Source organism: Diorhabda carinulata, chromosome X (assembly GCF_026250575.1).
Source record: "Diorhabda carinulata isolate Delta chromosome X, icDioCari1.1, whole genome shotgun sequence".
In the NCBI taxonomy this organism is placed as follows: domain Eukaryota; kingdom Metazoa; phylum Arthropoda; class Insecta; order Coleoptera; family Chrysomelidae; genus Diorhabda; species Diorhabda carinulata.
Genome location: NC_079472.1, coordinates 66,725,657 through 66,744,644, shown reverse-complemented (window position 1 = coordinate 66,744,644; position 18,988 = coordinate 66,725,657). Strand labels below are relative to the sequence as shown.

The 18,988-nt window shown below is 32.0% G+C and overlaps 1 protein-coding gene across 6 annotated transcripts in view; it reads left to right on the top strand.

Moving 5' to 3' along the window:
- The first annotated feature begins 9,691 nt into the window (after nucleotides 1–9,691).
- LOC130902236 (protein madd-4) overlaps nucleotides 9,692–18,988 on the top strand; it is a 161,275-nt gene continuing 151,978 nt past the window's right edge. For 3 of the 6 annotated variants that reach the window (XM_057814197.1, XM_057814200.1, XM_057814199.1), the window contains exon 1: nucleotides 9,725–9,923. The gene's annotated coding sequence lies outside the window, so the exon portion shown is untranslated. Of the gene's footprint in view, nucleotides 9,924–18,988 lie in introns of all 6 variants that reach the window. The other 3 variants (XM_057814196.1, XM_057814194.1, XM_057814198.1) reach the window with 2 other exon arrangements.

The window sequence follows — 18,988 nt, the reverse complement described above, 5'->3', positions numbered from 1 at the left end:
CGCGGAACCCTAGGATTCCGCGAATTATATATTAAAACTTCGAATTTGGATTTTTAAAAACAAAATTACAATTACAATATATGTTTATTAGGTAACGTTAGAACAAAGAATGAATTATTAAAAGAAATGCAGTTTTTATTATCTTTCACGTTTCCGCGAAGTCATCACATTTATTATATGTTATCAGCTGTTACTTCATATGTAACTTCTCCCCTCTAAGATGAGAACAATACGGAGTGGTGTTCGATTTTGGACTCTTCTGGGTACTCTTCTATTGAATTTTCTTTCTTTTTCTGGTTTTTGCAGCATTTTTGCAGGGTTTTCTTGATTTTCTTCTTAAAAATCCATCCCAGTTCATCTCAGACATATTTAAAGTTGAATTTATTGATTTGAAAGAATTAGTGAATTGTTTATTAATATTCCGTTGAGTGTTAATATTATTTTTGTTGTCTAATCCTATATTTGAAATTCCGTTAATTATTTCATCAATATCGCTCTTGAAAATTATTTAAAATTAATTATTATAATAAGCAATTTATTCGCAATGAACAAAATTTAACTATCTTTACCAAAATCCTTATACAGAGGGGTTTGGAAAGGTAAAAAGGAAAAGGCACTTACAGATTGTTCGTCGATTCGAGCGCTCTGCTTTCCTGCTCCTTTTCTTGATTCCCTGCTCCTGTTGCCACAACTTCGAAAGTTTTCAAGTTCGTGATACGCACTTAAGGTGTAGAAACTCCAAGGTCCCGAATTTCACTTCCGGCACAATGCGAACTGTTCACTTCCGAAACCCGTGCGTATCCTACTGACTGCGCCAATTATATATTTTTAAAAACAAAATTACAATTACAATATATGTTTATTAGGTAACGTTAGAACAAAGAATGAATTATTAAAAGAAATGCAGTTTTTATTATTTATTATATGTTATCAGCTGTTACTTCATATGTAACTCGCGGAACACACTTTGAGTATGGCGGTCCTAGAGTATTTACTCATAATGCCACCTTATGACTAAGGCGTACGAAACCTCTGGAAAGCTGAATATACCAAAAGATATCTCACTGTGTGTGGAAGATGATGTAATATAGATGGGTGGTTTCTTCTGATTACTATCATCGATTTGGGTGTTCATCTCTTTCACTAGACTGGATATATAAGTTAAATAATTTTTCAAATTTCGCAAATCTTGTTTCAACTCCTGGGATAAAGAAACTTGGATATGAATTTTCTTTGTTTCTTCGGTATCGTTCAAAAGCATTTAAATAACTAAGATAGTAAACATGTCGACTATTTTGTAGATATCAATTAGCTTCTTTCCAATAAGACTCCATTTAGATTCGTTTTTTAATGACATATTATATATTTCGTAATAGTTGTTACGCTGATGATTCATAATTTTCTGAAAATTTCTTATAGCAATTTCCAGATTTGTACCAGATTATATCCAGATCAAGGTCACTGCCAATACCTAACAAGAACGCGCTGCTAGTTAACGATAACAAAAATCACAAATATCAAAACAAACCACAAAGACACGTATTTAGTAATAGTCAAAAAAATTTGCTGGAAGTTTTATTTAAAAAAAAAAACTAAATGTCCTTAAAGATATCTGAGTGCGGTCGTCATTTTTCTCCACGATAATACCGAACCACATAAGGAAAATCTAACACAAAACGTTATCAACGTTATCAGTATTTCTTCATAATTTTCTATTGTTTTCTATCCAATTATTATCTTTCTCACCAATCAATTCCTTAATTCTTATTGCATTTCTATAATTTTCCAGTTTTAAATTGTTCTATTGTTTGTATTCATGTATTTATCCCACAATTCTGATTTTACTCACTATATTTTGTTTATTTTATTGGTCTAATTTGAAAAATTCTTGAGTGTAAGTTCCATCTAATTCTAATTTTTGCATCAATTCCACTTTTACAATATTCTGTTAAGTCATAATAATTTTTTAATCCATTAAACTATTACGTCTTAATATATATCCAAATATTACTTAAGATCTAATTTTTGTACAAAGCTTATGGTTCATAGCTCAATTCTTTTCTTTCATCACTTAGGACCCAAAGTATCTTCTTCTTCTTCTTCTTCTTATTTTAAGACTGTGTCTTGTGTTTTCAAAGAGGCAGCCTAAGTTGGGACTGCGAGGACCAGCTCTCATACCAGCGCTTTGGTGGTCTTCCAGGCGGTCTACTTGTATTGGGTCTCTCTTCCTTTGCGATTTTCGCCAGTCGATCGTCGTCCATTCCATTGACATGATCTCTCCATGCTCTTCTTCTAGTTCTGGCCCATCTCACTATATCCGGAACGTCACACATTCTTCTAATTTTATTGCTCCTTATTCTGTCTCTTAGTGTTTTCCCTGTGATTGAGCGTAATGTCTTCATCTCGGTCGTTCTAAGAATCCGCTTAGTAGTTGCAGTCTCCGCCCTCGTTTCTATGGCGTATGTCATTACTGGTCTGACACAAGTTTTATATATCCGTGTTTTGCTTTCGATACTTAAAAATTTATTCCTCCATATCACGGTTCGAAGGAATCCCGATATCCTAGATGCTGCTGTTGTTTACGTTTTGACTTCTTGTTTCAAGTTCCTATTGCTCGTGATGTTAACCCCTAAATACAACATACCCAAAGTGTGTGTTGATGAATTTCGTTATATTAAAATCAAACAAAAAAATAGATTCCCATATGAAATATAAAACAACGTATTTAATCTCAAACATCACTTTTTGTTTTGATATAATTCGATTAGGAATTTGAAACATTTGTTGATTCATAATAATAAAATTCTTTCTCTTTTATTTTCAGATGACAAATGGTATAAGTTGACACAACCTTCCTGTGCTTTGTTTCTGGTCAAAAAAATGACGGGGTAATGAGAATGTTTTTGTAAAGCTCATATAATGTCGAGCTCGAGATGAAAGACTGACAAATTTGCTCAAAAAATATAAAACCCAGTCCACTGTGATGGACATTCTCTTAGTTGAGTTTTTATTGTAGCGGAAAAAGCTATAATCATCAAAGGAATATGCAAATTGTATACGTTAAAGTGAAAATTATGAAAGTATTCATCGTGTGTATGCTATTGCTTCGTTAATTTTTTTGCTGGCTAATTGTCATATTTCGGTTATGAGCGGCAACTCCAGTGAAATGTCTGTCTTTTAATAACAGGGTATCAGTATAATCTGTTCTAATAAATATTATAGAGTATAAATATATGTGGATTCTGGAAGTGGTTCTGGGACCAAGTTGGAAATTCTGGAACCGTTGGTATCAAAGCGAGCATCATACAGTGTCGTAGTATTAGTAGTGTGTTGAGAATTGTTTGGCGTTTGGTTTCATTTCACGTAGTTTGGCCATGACATCTTAGTCCAGTCACTTTAGGGTTTCGGAATTTGAGATAATAAGCTGGACACTAATATACAGCTTCATTTTGACGTTCTTAAAGTTGTCTCCAAAGTCTCATAGTATCTCGTGTCTGCGTAGTAAGTTATTCGAGGTCAAAGGTCACGAAAATCGGTTTTTTGCAATTATCTTCGTTTCTATGTTTCCAATCACTTCAACATCTATTATGAAAATCAAAGATAAGAAAATTTGCCATAACTTTTCTCTCAACTCTTTTTCTGTACTTTCAAGCCTTTTCGAGATAGAGAGCGGAGAGCACCCAGCGCTCAGGCATATATACTGTAATACAAGGTCAACCGTGAATCTCGGTGAATAATACCTTGCATATAGTTACAAAATCATTCAAATATTATCAACAATAAATAATTAGTATTACTTATTAGTGTATATATATATTAATCGGGTTAAAACGTTCTTCGCCGTCTTCCGATTCCCAGTTTCCATTTTTCTCGATCTTCCCAAAGATCTTCTTCCAATCCTCTCTCTCGAATATCCTTCTCGATACCTTCTCTCCAGCTTAATCTTGGTCTTCCTCTTTTTCTTCTTCCTTGTGGTGTCCAATTTAAAATTTGTTTGGGTATGCGGTCTTCAGGCATTCTTTGGACATCTTTACTTATTAGTTAATACATTATATTGAATGATGCGTTCAAAAATCTTAAATTAAAAAATATCGATTTTCTCCTTCGTCGTCCATTATAAAATTGAAAATTTAAATTATTTAGATCTTTATAACATTAGGTACGTGTTCGTTATATATTTTATTATCTACAATCTACATTTTTTTTAAAGGTTATCAATTTTGGAAGTCTCTTTTCTAACTGTAAATAGTAGCAGACTCTAAATTGATTTAAAGAAATTTGATAAATTTAGAACCACAGTATATTAAACTAAAATAGGTCCAAGTCCAATAAAACTCGGGAATTGGTAATTTATGAATAGCTAGACAAAGTGGTTAACTGTATTTAATTAGAGAAGTCAAACTGCCTTATAGTAACAGATTACTGGCTGCATCCAGCCCTAGTGACATTTTAGAAAGAAACTCTTTGGGATTCATTACTCAACTAACTGTTAGCACGAAATTAATTAACTCTCGGTCACTGTCAGTCACAAGACCAAGAAGATATACTACTACTGGACCCTGTTGTGTTAAATGTGAGCCGGACAACAAGTTGGACAACTTAAAATTTTCATAATAGTATGATGAATATGAAGATGAATAAATTATTTGTTGGTGAGATAATATATTTGATAAGTAATGGAATTCATTCCTATAAGATAGGGATTTATTTTGAATATTCCTTTGTTCACGTATTGTGGCACAATAGTCACTTCGGATTTATTTGTTCTAACACTCGAGTTTTTGGAGAAATTTATTTGTTCTCGACCTCCCACTTCATTCAATAAATTCAATAAAACTTCGAAAAGTCTTCCTCTACCTAGCTACAATCCAGTTTAAATTAAAGTAAATTTCTGTAATTTTGAGGTGACATTATTCTTGATATTCGCTGATAAGATTTTTTTCCTTTTTTATTAATGTGCACACAAAAATTTCAGTTATCTTCATTAATATACTTTTGTGTCAAGCACATTTTGTAATAGTTTCCTTATTTGTATTTACTATTTCCATCTGTGTTTATGCTCCTAAATGTTCTTGATGTTAGGTTACTTCTGTTTTAAAATCAGTTTTCATAATAATTTTTGAGAGATAAATATTCACTTCTATTTGAGTCTTCATCAAAATATCATTTGACACTGATATTTATATTGATCAATAGATCATCTTCATCATGAATATCAAAATAAGAATAAAATGAAAATTGAATTGTGTCCTAATAAGAAACATGAATTTTTCCCTAGACCTTACGTTTCAAATATATGGTAGTCGATTAAATTATTTGTAGTTTTATTAGAATTTACAAAATAGAGCTATAAATGTGACTAGGACTTCTTTATCGTTTATAGCTTTTTAGTTATAGTGAATGTGAACCATTTTTAAAAATTCTCTTTCTCGTGTATCTCGATTCCGTTTCAAGAATTTTTGGATCTTTGTAATTCAATTCATGCGTTTTTGATATGTCATGATTTGTTTATGCAGTTTCATGTTTTTTATCGTATTAATAAATATTAATATAGTAAGAGAAAAATTATAATTTTTTTTCATGGTATTGATGACCTCTTAGTCTAATTTCTAAATATCGAGAGGTCTGCCCTATATAGAAAACGTCTCAATTATTACAAGGCACTTGATATATAATATTACTTCTTCTGTCTTTTGCTGTTTTAGATTTTAACTTTCTAATATAAACATTATTCCTAATGTATATAATCTATAAGGGTTTCACGTTGCTTGAAAATATTTGATTACAACTCTGTATGCTCGTTCTTCTTTTAGTTGGTAGGTGTGATATATTAAGAGGATGTATTGATATCTAGTTAGCCTAGACCAGTTTCATGCATAAACAAAATATTGCGTTACCATAGCAACGAACAATAACTTATTAGAAGTGTAAGTGTAAAGTTTGACGTCAAAAAATTGAATCAGAGTTCCGCAATATATTAAAAGAAAAAAAATGTCCACCGAAATTGTGAAAATCGGAAAATTCGAGTATCGAGCCAGCATCAAGTACCTGTATTTAAAAACGTTAAGAGGTAAGCAGATTAACGAAGATATGCTTAATACCCTTGGTGATCAATGTCCTTCATATGCGACCGTGAAAAATTGGACTGCAAGCTTCAAAAGAGGTGAATTTTCCATTGAAGATGATGACCGATCGGGAAGGCCAGTTTCTGTATCAGTTCCCGAAAATATCGATGTAGTTCATGACATGATATTCTCAGACCATCGGATTGGGCTAAAATTGATAACTGAAGCACTGAGTATTTCATACGAACGTCAATTTGGACATGAGAAAAATTGCTGCAAAATGGATCCCAAAATGTTTGAATGTTGACCAAAAGCGTGCAAAGGTAGAAGCATCGCGTTCGATCTGTGCTCGATTTGAAAACGATGTATACTTCATAAACCGAGTATGTTCGGAACAATGGGTACGTACGAATAGAGAGGCAGGAATTGGTGGTGTGATTGCACAGATATCATGGAAGTAGGAGAAAGAAACAACTATGGTCACCCAGAAGAAAATGGAGGGAAAGCTAAATCCTCTAAATACCAACGACTTTATTACAACGATCTTATATATTAAAAAAATTGATGATTTCCATTCCGAGTCCGTTCAGGCGTTCTACTCAACCGATTTGTTCAATGTTTTTTTTTTAATGAAAGGTATTGATACACAGATTAGCCATCAACTCATCTAATTTTCTCCATTCTCAAGTTATACGCAAATGCGATTTCCCCCTGTACATTACTTATGGGAGTTTTTCACATACACACGTTCTATCTTCAATATCTCAGGTTCTAATCAAAATAGAGACTTCGTTTTAGTTGGAAAACACTCGTTAAAATATCCTCTTTCTTTTGAGTTTTTGGACACTTAAATCGGTTGAGTTGGAGAGGAGTTAAGCGCGGACTTTCAATGTCGAGTTTTGGATTTTTGTAGGTTTTTGGCAATTTTTCTACATTCAAAGATCTATATCTCAGGTTCTAATATAGCTACAGAGGTCGTTTTGGTTTAAGCTCACTCGCTGAAACACCTTCTTTCTTTTGAGTTTTTGGACACTTAAATCGGTTGAGTTTGAGAGGAGCTAGACGCGGACATTCAATGTGGAGTTATGGATTTTTGTAGGTTTTTGGCAATTTTTCTACATTCAAAGATCTATATCTCAGGTTCTAATATAGCTACATAATTCGTTTTGGTTTAAGAACACTCGCTGAAACACCTTCTTTTTTTTGAGTTTTTGAACACTTAAATCGGTTGAGTTGGAGAGGAGTTAAGCGCGGACTTTCAATGTCGAGTTTTGGATTTTTGTAGGTTTTTGGCAATTTTTCTACATTCAAAGATCTATATCTCAGGTTCTAATATAGCTACAGAGGTCGTTTTGGTTTAAGCTCACTCGCTGAAACACCTTCTTTCTTTTGAGTTTTTGGACACTTAAATCGGTTGAGTTGGAGAGGAGCTAGGCGCGTGGACATTCAATGTGATGTGGAGTTATGGATTTTTGTAGGTTTTTGGGAATTTTTCTACATTCAAAGATCTATATCTCAGGTTCTGATATAGCTACAGAGGTCGTTTTGATTTAAGAACACTCGCTGAAACACCTTCTTTCTTTTGAGTTTTTGAACACTTAAATCGGTTGAGTTGGAGAGGAGCTAGGCGCGTGGACATTCAATGTGGAGTTATGGATTTTTGTAGGTTTTTGGCAATTTTTTTCTACATTCAAAGATTTATATCTCAGGTTCTAATATAGCTACAGAGTTCGTTCTTTTCTATTATAATGATTTCTGATACTTATTTAATGGATTCGATGCGAGCGAAGCTGCGGGTAAAAGCTAGTTATTATTAATATGATAAAGTTTTCAAAAAGAAATTGGACGTTGGCAATTGGACGTCGATGTATTGGTTTAATTGATGATGCCAGGAAAAATGTGCTTTTTGGCAAATATATAGAGCCGTGGCTCGCATTTATAGGAGCACAACAGATATGAATTGAGAACTCATGCAATCTAAATGGAAGAGGAATATGGTTGAGAAAGAAACTCAAAAAACAAAATTGATAGCACGAAAGGAGGTCCCAGAACACCTGGAAGTAGATATTGGAAGTATGGGATATGATATATTCAATTTGACGAATTCAATATTCAAATTGACGTTGACAGAATAAATTATTGATTTCTGGAAATATTTCAATTAATCAAATGGTGTTGAAGTTGACTTTTGACGTAAAAATTGGAATTTTACTAATTGCCGGAGATAACTATAAGCTGCTGTAATATTCGATAACAGACATCCTGATAAAGATGTACATTTTGAAACAATTAGTGAAATAATGAAAAAATTCATGTCAGATGGAAATGTCCATAATAGATTCAGAAAAAAAATTCAAAAACCAAATAATGCCCTTAGTAGAAAATCCCGAAGATTCTAATAAAAGGTTTGGATTTTGTGCTTGGTTCCAATGGAGCTAGAAGATAATCATTATATGGAAGGCTGCATACTTTTTTTGGACGAATCAACGTTTACTTCTATTCAAGGACAGAAAAGTTGGACCTTTTTTTGCAGGAACACTGAATTCTGAATCGTTACGAATTTTTGAATAATAAAATTTCCGATTTCGATAACCTACCAATAATAGAAAGAGAACCAACATGATGAGGCACTGTCATAGTATCAGAAATCGAGAATATCTAGTACAAGTTTTTAATGGACGAGTATTGGGAAGATTTGTGATATTTGCTTGGCCTGCAAGATCTCCAGACCTAAGCCCATTAAACTTCTTTTTGTGAGGATACCTAAGAGATCATTCGACAATATTGATCATTTGGAAAGATCAATTCGGAAAGCACGATATTATTAGGAATATAATAAAAGCATTTTCAAAAAGAACAATTAAAAGCTTAGAAAGAAACGGTGGACAAGTTAAGATGCATATTTAGTGATGATAAAGTTGAAATTATTTTTTTGTTCATGTTCATAAAGTTTGATGTTTCAGAAATAAATAGTTCTAATTACGTAAACCTTAAAATTACATTCAATATTTTGTGAAAATTTGTGGAAAAAAAACAATTTTTAGAGTATTATGATCTAATGCATATTAAAACATAGTTTTCATAATTAATCATATTCATATTGTTTGAAAAAGCCTCGTTTACGATTTAAAAAATGATATCTGACATTTACGTTTTACTTTATGGACCATGCAGAAATTTTTATGAAGAATAACTTTTTTTCGTATCATTACAAATAAAAAAGTTGTCAACTTTTTCAGACATATTGTGTATAGAAATTTCATTCGTTAAATCTTTTCTTATTCTCATAATGAATATGATGATGATAATTTTTCATTAAAATGATAACAAATACATGAATTTATTTTCAATATCGAATATTACGGAATATGAATTCATACGTGCACACAAATTCTGAAAACCTTCCTTCTTATAACATTTTCGTCTTTTGTGTTAAGACATAATCGTTGGCGGCGCCAACTAAATCACAACTTCTTGAAAAACAATTCTAGAAGCGCAAAGAATAAAGCAGCGACAGGCAGCCTACTATGTAAATTCAAGAAATACAGGGTTGATATGATGCCGAAATGCCGCGGTCGATACCGCATCGCTTCGCTCGTGGCAAGAGTGCCGCAAGCAAGTATTGTGGCGATCAGCATTCGTTTCTCGTCAGTCTCAAAACGAGGAGAGGTATCGTGACTGGTGCCCTTAAACATCGAGTAACGTGCGCGCGAGTTGGTCATAGTTGATTGGTTTTTGGATTTATTTTCACTTGTTTTTCACTCTGAATTCTGATCCTAAGTGGCAATTTTGACTTTCTTTTTTTACCACCACTGGTTATCTCGAAAAAGATTCGACATAAAACAAGGATTTTTTAAGGTATTGATTATTCTATTATCATTAGCAATATAATAATATACATAATTATACATGCCACTATGTAATCAATTAGAGGTGTATCTTTAGTTTGAATATCAAATCAAACCAAATAAATAGTTTTCAGCATGCATTCAAAGAATTTATAATTTAGTAAATTTATTTGAAAAATCTTCAAGACAACGACTTATGATAAAGTGATAAAGAGAATTTGTAAGTTTAGTGATATAATTGGTATAATTTGAATCGAATCCTCAATTTTGATAATCGGATAAATAGAATTGTTATAAATATTTACCGATTTATTTATGAAAAAGTGGTACTGAAATTATATGGCAAAATATTTATATATTTTCCATTTTGAAAAGTTCTATGCTCATAAGAGTTCAAACAATTCATACAGGATTGTTGTAATTTTAGAATTAGTGAGACTAAACTAAACGTTGAAATTTCTGGAACCATGGTGATATTCATATTGAACACACGGTTTACACTACCACTACCCACTCTAACGTGCGCTTCAATAACCAGAAATCGCTTTCAGAAACTGAAGAAGGTAACATGGTTATCGAAACGAGCGCCAGACAGTGTAGTTATGAGTGTTGGTGTAGTGGTAGTGTAAACAGTACATTCAGTAAGAATAAACAAACGATTAATATAGTTCACAGTTCACACATATTATATCTATAGTAACGAAAGGACTACATAAAAGAAAGGCATTGAAAATGACAGGGAAAAGTGCTGTCACATATACTAAATGTATCTGTGAATCATAACATTGTTGTTGATAATAAAATAATAAATTACACAAAGAACGCCTAATGTATCTTCAAATGATCATTTGAAAAAAAAAAAAAATTATCAAACATTATATAAAAAAAATATCACTATCTGATGTGGAGGATCATCATGACGAAGATTTTCCTAATAAATAGGTTTTTTGAACCTGCAGCATGCCAGTTACCTAGGTCATTACTAGGAAGATATTTTAAATTATTAACTAAGTAGAAATTTGTTGACAAGGCGAAGTAACTATTTCGATCCAAATTTGACGCATCTATTACCTGTCACTAACGTAAAGCAATTTTTTTTCTGTGTGCTAAAATGTTCTGCTCTATTCTCATATAGGTTCACTTCTTAAGCTATTTTCAGTTATGTTAATCGCGTTTCTAAAATTCCACCTTATCTCCAATTAAAATTTAAACATGCTACACTTTTTCGTAAGGAACTGTTCAAATTAAAACCGTGGAGCTACAGCATTTGACTTCATATGAAATATAAAAGAAAGCTACTGACCCATACAACCAGCGTTAGGTAGGTTTGGATATTACAAAAAATGAATACAAAATATTTATCAGCGTGGGTAGGTAAGATAGAGAACCTCAAATGTGTAGCAGTAATTAATTTCAATTTTGATTTTATTTTGATGTTCATGATCAATGAACAAATTATTAAAAAAAGTTTTAAGAAAAAAGAAACTCAGGAGAAATGAACAAACTATAACGGTATTTCTGCTAAATTCTACTGTTTACCAAAAATTTATAAACCTATCTATCAGCTAGACCTATCGTAGCATCATTTAACACTCCCATCGAACCCCTTACAAATTGATTAACTGATGTTTTAACTAAATCTTATAATTATCACAATGATTATTATATGAAAGACTCGTTTAAAATCGAAGAAACTTTCAATGATATCATATTGCCACCGAATTATATATTTTTAAGATTGGATGCAGCTCTACAACATAAATAGAGCCATATAAGTAAAAATTGTAAACCTGATAAAGAAATTCTATTAGAATTAATAACATTTATTTTTCATAATACATATTTCTCTTATAATAATAAAAATTACCAACAAATTTTTTGAACACAAATGGGGTTTTCAATATCCTCTATATTAGGAGATTATGTAATGGATTATATCTTGAACTTTGTAATATCTGTTTTACCCTTCAAATTACTCTTCATTAAAAAAATTTGTAGATGATAAAATTTTATCCCTTCCATATAATGAAATTGATAATTTATCATTTTACTTTAATAGTTTCGATCCCTATATACAATTTACTATTGAAAAAGAGAATATTGAAAAATTGTTACAATTTTTTTGATACTAAATTTATAAGAAACGAAGATAATAAAATTTTAATTGATTGGTATGGGAAACCAATAAGTTCTGGAAGATTTATCAATTATCATTCATATCACCCCCGTAACACTAAAATGAATTTGATCAAACAGATAAAAAATATGAAAAAAACATTAAAATACTTTACAAACTTTTTTATGAACTCATATCCTCCATATCTTTTGAAACGTATTTTATAACTCATTTGACATTGACACGAACATTGATTCATCAATTTCAAACGTCATTTCTAACATTTCTTTTCCAAATATAAGAAAACAATATTAAAATAGTGTACAGTCAAACACTTAATATACAATCTATTTTTTTTTAAAGTGGAAGATAAAACACCAATCATTAAATTGTCTAACATAGTATATGAAATACCTTGTTTAAATTGTGAACAAAAAGTAAATTGGTCAGTCGAAAAGGTAACTGATCAGTCGGGTAACTTCTCACAAGAGTGATAGCAGATTGTATCCTGATAGATGTTCATTAGTGACTCGTGTCTATCATGAAGGACACAATATGAATTATGATTTTGCCAAAGTTTGGCAACTGAAAAAAACTACAAGAAACGTTTATTTTTAGAAACAACATATATTGCCCAAAATGATCAATGCATTAATAAGAAAACTGATTTAAATAACCTAAGTGTAATTTATGCATATTGAATAAACAAATTCTATAAAAATTCAACGCCATTAACGAGCAACTAACCTCACATAACCTTTAAATTTCGATATTCAACTACATTCATAACGACCTAACCCATTGAAATTTAATGTTATCCATAAATTTACCAATCAACATTGAACATCATTCACTAAAACTTATCCATTTTCAACCTATGAAAATTCAACGTCATTCATAATCTAGCCAATCAAAAATTTATGTAAATTCCTATAATAACCAGAATCAACATTTCAATTAATCAATATTTCTTTCACTTCAATACATAAGTATTTGAATCTACAGTTATGAACCGAAACTAAAAATCTGACTCATTTTGCTCAAATTGCATCAATAGAGACTATAAAACTTTCAATTCAATGAACTTAAGCTTATACCTGCATAATGCTTCAGTCAGTATACGACAAATCCTCTTCTATATCTCTAACCTGATACCGACGGTCATCCCGTATCTTTATTTTTTTTCGCTAGGTGTCGCAGTTCATGGCCGTCCCGAATGTTCGTTGCTTGGCCACATTTGATTTCATGTTACCTCAATTTTACGATTTTAAATAATCACGCAGTGTCTCTAATTGCGATAGAAAGGTCCTAATCAATATGTGTCCAGAAAATAATTTGAGTTTGAGGTAGTTATTGAGGTAACCAGAGTTGATAGGTGAATTTTGTGTATTTCGAAGATCACAGTAGCTCATGAATTTACAGGAAAATGATTTTGTCGCAAACCTAAAAACGTAAAGTTGGAAGAATTGTTGAAAAATAGTTCAATTTCGCAGAGATATTCAACTGGGAAGGACAAAAAGTTGCTGTGTTGTAGTATATTGAACAAATCGTTTCCAAAATGTATATTCAATGAATTTGTTCAGTATATTATTCAACTTCATCTAAACATATAAACATTCGTAAGAGACAATGGTTGTTTTTTAGTTAGTAAGTATATTATGCAAAACACAGTATGAGAGACCACCATTTCCACTATTTGTCTGATAGTCACTCGTCGATCTTGCAATACGATATTATGGACTATGGATTATGTTTGATAGAAGCTAAATAAGTGGAAAAAAGTAGAAAAAGCATAGAAAAAGATGATAATTGTCATTGAATCGTTAATAAGTTGAGACTGAGACAAATTTTAACTTGATATCGAAATATGGCATGAATTAGAAAGTGAATAAGGGCACGAGGAAATGAAATGAAAGGCACAATGAGAACTTGAAACATGATTTTCAAAAGTACAAATATTTTATATATCGGAAATATAAAATTATTAAAATAGAAAATAAAAATAATATGCTTACCATCAAGAACACTGTTAACACTAACACTCCCAATGTCGGTCTTGATCTAACTGATGAGCTTTTTGCTTGGACCTGGACTTTATTAGCGGGAGAGGTGGTAGTGGAGATCGGCTTCTCGGGGGTTTTAGAGGAAGTGTTGTTAGCCAAACATCTCCAGCCAATTGCTGAGAAATACCATTCCTACGTCAAAGTTCTCGTCATTCCATCGACCTACTCAAAGGTTTCGATATTTCCCCCTCAGATATCTTGTCAGGTTTGATATTATCTCCTTATTTAGCAACATCCCTATCGATGAAACTTTGTCTATCTAAGCACTAATCACCACATCGCCCCATATTACCTTTCGCTTATCAGACATTGCTGGTCCAACACCTACTTCATATTCCAAGGAAATTTCTACTGGCAACTCAAAGGTGCCCCCATTGGATCCCCCCTCTCCCATCATTGTCAATATTTTCATAGACCATTTCGAAAATAAAGCACTTTTCTCCTCCGACTGAGTTGTTGGCTACGTTATGTTGATGACACTTTTGGCTCCATGAAAGAGGTACTTTAGATCTTTTCCTACTCTATCTGAATGGCGTACATCCCTGTATACAGTTCACGATGGAGGTTGAGGAGGAATCATCTCAGCCAATCTTTGGCCGAATTGGAATTCCAGCAATATGTTTGACTAACAACATTTCCTCTAAAACCCCCGAGAAGCCGATCTCCACAAATTAACTACCCCTCCCGCCAATAATGTCCAGGTACAGGCAAGTAGTTCATCAGTTAGATCAAGACTGACAGTGGGAGTGTTAGTATCAACAGTGTTCTTGATGGTGAGCATATTATTTTTATTTTCTATTTCAATCATTTTATATTTTTTTTGTTTCAGCTTTTCATTTAACCGGTGGAATTTCAAGGAGTAGCAGATGGAGGCCTTGGAAGCAACCAGGAAAAAGAGATGATTCGTTGCGTGGAGTAGGCTGATTGAGACCACGGAATCGGATCACTTCTTACCGATGAACTAATAACCGCCTTATCCTCACTCTTCTCTTGATAATGACTCGAAAGTGGGAGCCAAAACGTCGAGAATTTTCAAAATTCCAACGAATGTTGAATTACAAACCCTCTGAAAAGCGTGATGTAAATCGACCTTTTTGTCGATATTAACATCCCCAATGGCTCGCAATTACAAGGAGAGTGTGTAATTACTGATTAGTTTCGACGTTATTAAGTCGCATCAGAGCAGCACAGTCCAATATCAGTCGAGGCATTAGCCAGGAAAGTAGTTGTTTTCTCTTTTGAAGAATGGCGGAATACATCTTGGACATATTGATTTTCGAAATTTTATTATCAAAGAGAAATTCTTCATTTTAATACATTTTGCAATGGAATTTATCTACTGCACTATAGATTCTGTTGGTGATCATTGGTAGTGATTTGGTAGTATTTTCTTTAGGTTGTTCAATTTTTGTCTTTGATCTGCTCCTATCTTACGATAAAATAATTATATATTTTCATAAATTTATATTCTAGTTTCCTCAATTATATATGAGGATATATTGAAAAATTCTTAGCCTACTATAGAACCAAACAAAAATGTTTCTCCTTGTTCTGCAAACCAGACCTCCAAAGCTTTTATTACCTCCTCGTTGGAAGAAAATTCTCGACTTTTTTTCAGTTTAGATAAGAGATGATAGTCGAACGGAGCCAAATCTGGTGAAAGAGGGGGGTGTTCTAGTAATTCAAACCCTCAATCACGAATTTTTTTGTATAGGGGTGTCGAAGAGTAATCTCCAGTTATTGTTCTACCCTTATAAAAACTATAAATCATGATTACTCCATAGCAATCCCAAAAATCTGAAGCAAGAACTTTTCCAACAGATTTTTGGACACGAAACTTCTTGGAGAACCAGAGTGTCGCCTTTCCATCGATTGTTGGTTTGTTTCTAGATTGTAGAAATATACCCAAGTCTCATCCATAGTAACAATTCGGTTTAAGAAGTTTATATCGTTTTCAAATCGAGCACAGATCGAACGCGATGCTTCTACCTTTGCATGCTTTTGGTCAGAATTCAAACATTTGGGGATCCATTTTGCAGCAATTTTTTTCATGTCCAAATTGACGTGAGCTATATGATGAACGCGCTCCTATGAAATATTCAGTGCTTCAGATATCCGTTTTAGCCCAATTCGACGATCTGCTAAAATAATTCATAAAGTGCATCGATATTTTCGTGGACTGAAACAGTAACTGGCCTTTCCCCATCGGTCATCATCTTCAATGAAAAATTTACCTCTTTTGAAGCTTGCAGTCCAATTTTTCACGGTCGCATACGAAGGACATTAATCACCAAGGGTATTAAGCATATCTTCGTAAATCTGCTCTGCATTTTTAACGTCAAACTTTACACTGATACTTCTAATAATTTATTGCTCGTTGCAATGGTAACGCAATATTTTGTTTTTGCATAGAACTGGTCTAGACTAACTAGATATCAATACATCCCCGTTGTTAAGAAAATTTTTGTACTTTTAAAAATCATGTTTCAAGTTCTCATTGTTTTGATGTTTTCCCCATATTTCTTACAGAATATTTTTAGTATTGCATGATTCTATGATAACCAGAATCATCCAAAATTTTCTTATGCCGCTTTTTACTTTCAAATTCATGCTATATTTCGATACCAAGTTAAAATTTGTCTCAGTCTCAACTAATTTACGGATTCAATTACTTCATTATTTTTTTCAATTTACAATAGCTTATTCTACTATTATAGATATTTATAAATATAAAAAATTTCTTTAATTTCTTATTCCATAAACCTTTTGATATGTTTATGTTTCTAAATATTCTTGATTGTTACGTTTCAAAATTAGTTTTTTTTGATAATTTCTCATAAGAAAAATGGAAATTGACGTTTCGATTTTTCATTAAAACTTTATCAAAATATAATAGTGACACTCACAATTTGCGTATTTATATTGATAAAAGCAAAATAAGAATAAAATTAAACTAGAACATTGTTTTAATAAGAAAAATGAATTTTTCCTCAGTCCTTACATCTCAAATATATATTTTATCATTTTTATTAAAATTTACAAAATACAACAACAAAATTTCACTTAAATTATTTAGGTTTTTTTAAATCATTTTAATGATATTGGCAGTTTTATCAGTAGTATACATCAGGATTGATCGTTTGGTTCCTTAGAAGCTGCTCAAAAAACACACACCTTTATAAACTCACCAAAATAACAGCATGAGCTTTTTTGTTGTTTTTCAACTATCTATATAGTTTGAGCTTGTTTGCTACATAATCGTTTTAGATTTATGTCACTGTACAGGATCCGTTTTCCATCACCAGTGATGATTCTTTTCAAGAACAGATCGGTTTAATTTCGTTAAATATGCATATCGAAAATGTTGGTTCTTTGTGTTTAATGAATGAATTTTTTCCAATTCGTAAGGTACCCAAATTCAAGCTTTTCTGCTTAGCTCAAGACATTTTTAGCGTTTTTCAATTTTTGTGTGGGATACATACCCTTTAGAGAAAAATCTCCGGTACGGAATTTTTTATACGAATTCTGACAGGTGTGCTTCGTTAATTAGCCAGCCCCATAAATTTCACATATTTCTTCGTAAACCGCTTCAGCTTTCTTTTCTTCACAGAAATAAAAAAGTAAAATATGCCGAAAATGTTCGTTACTGCACTCCATTTAAAGTTAACCCAAAAATCAATAGCTTCAATAGAAATCACGCACTATTTACTCTGGCAAACGGCACTAACATAAGTTATTTAAAAATTAAAGCAAGGCTAGCAAGTAAAATCGGAAGTACTTAGTTGCCAGCCCTATAGTTTTCCAAAAAATTTCAATATTATGATAAATGATACAAGGATAGAAAGTGGAAAATTCCAAATACTTGGAACTCGTGTAAGAAGTGGGAATAACACGAGCATAGGGAAAACAACAAAATTTCAACATTGGTAATTTCAAAGCTAGTTCCTATTATGCATGAAACACGTTTATAAACAGCATATGTATTTTACTTTATTGTACAATATACAGTTAGATATAATTGTTGGGATTCATGAAAGTAAAATAAGATCACTACAAACAGAATAGTTATTATGAAATAATTTTTAACACTTTTGGAAGGAACAAACATTATCTATTTTCTATGAATGAAAAAGTCTATGACAAAACTTTTCATTCTATCAAGTAGGCTTGGTACTAACTTTTTCTCAAAATTATATCCAACTATATATAATTTTCTTCGCAACACGCGTTTCTAAACAGTACTAATGTTCCTTATTACTCGTCGAGAAACTGTATATAGGAAATATCTAAGCAGCCGTATGAAAGATGGAAAAATAAGTTAATGTGAGACCGAAGAGCACCTCCGAAGTCTTAAATTGTATCATAGTTTAAGATAGAATAGAATTAGTAATGGCCCCTTCTTATCAGTGTACCTTCACTGTTATGTACATAATATGAATTCTTGGAATTTTTTCATGTATGGAAGCATGTGTATACTTGCTTGGAGCACCCACCAAAATTTGAGTATTGTAGTATTATATTCCTAGCATACCTTCAATGTTGACTATAATATTCTGATTTAATTATATATAAATGATACACATATTTTCTGGCTTTTGTTCATTCAATTGATCCTTCACGATTTGGTACTTTTCAAATAGGTATTGGTAGTCTTCACATGTTCCACGAGTACCGTTAATTTGTCTCTGATTTTCTTGATGATGTATCTGAAATGTATCCTTCATTATCCCATAATTCATAATCTAATTTATAGTCACCACTTTATACAGTCTAGGTACTAGGTCGTACGGAACTAAGAGTAAAATATTCCAAAAATTGAATTAAAAAAATTTAAATTTTCATACAACAATACAAAATAAATCAACATAACAATTTTTAACAACATTACGGATCATA